Source organism: Xiphophorus hellerii, chromosome 19, assembly GCF_003331165.1.
Source record: "Xiphophorus hellerii strain 12219 chromosome 19, Xiphophorus_hellerii-4.1, whole genome shotgun sequence".
Lineage (NCBI taxonomy): Eukaryota > Metazoa > Chordata > Actinopteri > Cyprinodontiformes > Poeciliidae > Xiphophorus > Xiphophorus hellerii.
The window spans coordinates 15102449-15105521 of record NC_045690.1 but is presented as its reverse complement, the minus strand read 5'-3'; the positions used below and the strand labels follow the sequence as shown (position 1 = coordinate 15105521).

Here is a 3073-nt window from a genome sequence, read left to right as displayed (position 1 = left end):
CAAGGTAAGGTAAGGTAAGTGTAACCCCCATATATATGTGTAATATTATTGTTAGTAGTATTTTATATTTTGTTTCTATTGGATTTTGTCTTGTAATTTAATGCACCAGCAAATCGGTTTCTATTTTAATTTTGGGTTTTCTTTTGCTACCAGAAACCGCCAGTAGGTGGCTTGTGAGTTTACACTCTGGTTTAGACACCGGAGAAAAATAGGAGTAGAAGAAGAAACCGTAGCTGGCTGCAGCAAGTTGTGCAGAGGTGTTGCACGCTGAGAGAAAAGAAAGCACGTTATATGATACATTCTGATGAATTCCGGTAACGGTTGACAGAAGAGAAGATAAGTGACCTGATCCTTGCAGTTAAATCCATTTCTGCTGTGATTTTCTCCGGTCAGTGTTGTGATGTAGTTTTGCAACCTGAAATGAAGCCAATGCTGATTGGCGTCACAGGCATTACTGCTTGTATGTTCAGACAAGAAAAAAAAACATGAAACCAATCGGAGAAATGTGTAACATTGGAATATTAGAATGATTTTCACTGTATTGCATTTTTGTTATGCACAAACTTATAATGGTTTCCATATGGTGATATGTTTTTTTGCAAGCTTGCCATTAGTTAAATATTATTTTATGTGACAAATGGGATTTATTGCTCCTGCATAATTTTCTACTTTAATAGTTAATTAAGTTATATATATATATATATATATATATATATATATATATATATATATATATATGCAGGTTGGTTTTTTAGAACCATATTCAACTTGGAACATTGTCCAGCTGCATACCACCACAGGCCTGGATTGGATGTGCTCCAGGTTTCAACCCAACACCTGAGACTGCTGGATCCGCTGCCTGCTTTGCACTGGATTAAGATAAGGTTTTTATCCAAAGAAACACACGGCCATTGAATTTTACAAAGACTTGACTGACTGACTTAAATTTCAAATACTGAACTAAAGAAAGGAACTGAACAATAAGAAATATGGACTAAAAGAAAACACACTACCTGATTTACACGTTCTGTTGAAAAAATGTTTACAATAACATTTTATTTAATTTTGTATTAAACAGTCTGTTCATTTTTCTTGACAGTATGGTTGTTTGTGCTTATAATCCTCCTTTTTGAACTTAGCAAGAAGACTAATTGTAACTACAACATTTGAAATCTAAATTTCTCAACCTATCTGTTCGTAAGTTGCACAAATTGGTTACATAAGGTAAGGTAATTTCATATATATGGCACATTTTCAGCAACAAGGCAGTTCAAAGTACTTTACATGAATTAGAAGGAAATACAAACAAAGCAACAAACCCAAAGAACAACAAAACGGTAAAGGTACAAAACTAAATATTGGTTCCCCATGTTTATCCGCATGGCTAAATAAACTAACAGGAGTTTCTCTAGTTCTTGCTCCAGTACTAAAAGTATAAAGTTAACAAGACTAAATATCGGTTCCCTGTGTTTAATAAGAATAATAATAAGTAGTCCATAATTTATAAACTAATAGGGGCAAGGAGAACAACGGGATCAGAAAGGCAATAACTAAACTAAACATCATTAAACACCAAATTAACAAGATGGACAAAACCAGAAAAGACAAAGCAATTCAGGAAGTAAAGAGAACAGGGAACTTGAGCAACCGGAATCTGATTTTACCAGTGTTGTATAGTAACGAAGTAAAAATACTTCACTACTTTACTTAAGTATATTTTGGAGTACTTCATACTTTCCTCGAGTATGAAAATTTTTGATGACTTTCACTTTTACTTCACTATATTTCCGAACTAAATTGCGTACTTTTACTCCGATACATTTTCAATGTGTGGTTTAGTTACTCGTTACAAAAAAGCGAGAGAGAGAAACAAAGTGTTTTGACCCCACCTACTGATTAGCAAGTAGGCTACCGAACAAAGTCCGTAGCCTGCTTGCCTGGGCTTGTTCATCACCTCCAATAGGATACACCTGTTTCGCTTCTCCCATTGTTGGGGAAATCAGAAATCAGAACACCGTACAGCAGGCGGGTGGGGGGGACAAACACAGAAGAGTGCTGCCCGCACTGACGCGGCTCAGGGATTACGTGACACGCAGCGCCGTGCCCTATAATGCACTGTAAGCTATGTAATGTGTTTGAGGCAGTTGACCAAAATCCCGGACAATTTTTAAATTCCCCCCGGACATCTTTTTAGGTCTGAAAAGTAGGACATGTCCGGGAAAAAGAGGACGTCTGGTCACCCTAGTTCAATGGGGGACAGAAGCCATAGCGATAGCAATTTAGACTAAATTTAACGAATATAGGAAAGGCATGCAAGTTCAAAACCACAAACCATTAACATGTGCTACTCTTTAAAACTGGAACAATTTATTAGCAGGTTTCATTTTGCCTGCACTTGGTTGGGTACATTATTTTAAGTTTATTTGACAAGTTTACCAAAATATAAGAAATGTCATTCACACTGCATTTGCTTTGTTTTACTTTTTACTTGTACTTTTCATTACATTACTTGAGTACATCCATTTTTACAGTAATTTCCATACTTAAGTACAAGACGTTTCAGATACTTTAAGACTTTTACTCAAGTAACATTTCAGTCAGTGACTTCGACTTTTACCAAAGTCGTATTTTGGAGAGGTACTTGTACTTTTACTTGACTCTGAGATTTCAGTACTTTATACAACACTGGATTTTACTGAGTTTCAGTTCTTTGTTTTTTTCTTATATTATGAGCCTTGTACCCATATTTGACATTCTTTCTGTTAGAAACTCGTTTTACCTGTGTACTCCACCACCTGTTTCTATCACAACTTCAGCTTGACTTCCATTTTTAAAGAAAAATGACTTGGGTTTGATGGATGTGAAATAAGTAAAAAGTTCATAGAGTCAAAGAGTCTCATTACAAGTCTCTTTCTGCCTAATCATTCTTGATCTCAAGCTTTCTCACATAATGAAAGTGTTTTATAACCAGGGCAGCAATCATTTACTCTGCTCTGCTCTGCTCTGTAGCTCTGCACTGTGCTCCCAACATTCCATCATTTCTGAAATGTATCTCTCCAACGGCCTAATTTTT

At 35.8% G+C, this 3073-nt stretch overlaps 1 long non-coding RNA gene across 1 annotated transcript; it reads left to right on the top strand.

The window, feature by feature from the left end:
• Positions 1–233: 233 nt before the first annotated feature.
• On the top strand, positions 234–1091 carry LOC116708405 (uncharacterized). The gene is made up of 2 exons (XR_004336679.1): positions 234–388; positions 756–1091. It is a non-coding gene; the product is annotated as an uncharacterized LOC116708405 (long non-coding RNA).
• The last annotated feature ends 1982 nt before the right edge of the window (positions 1092–3073 follow it).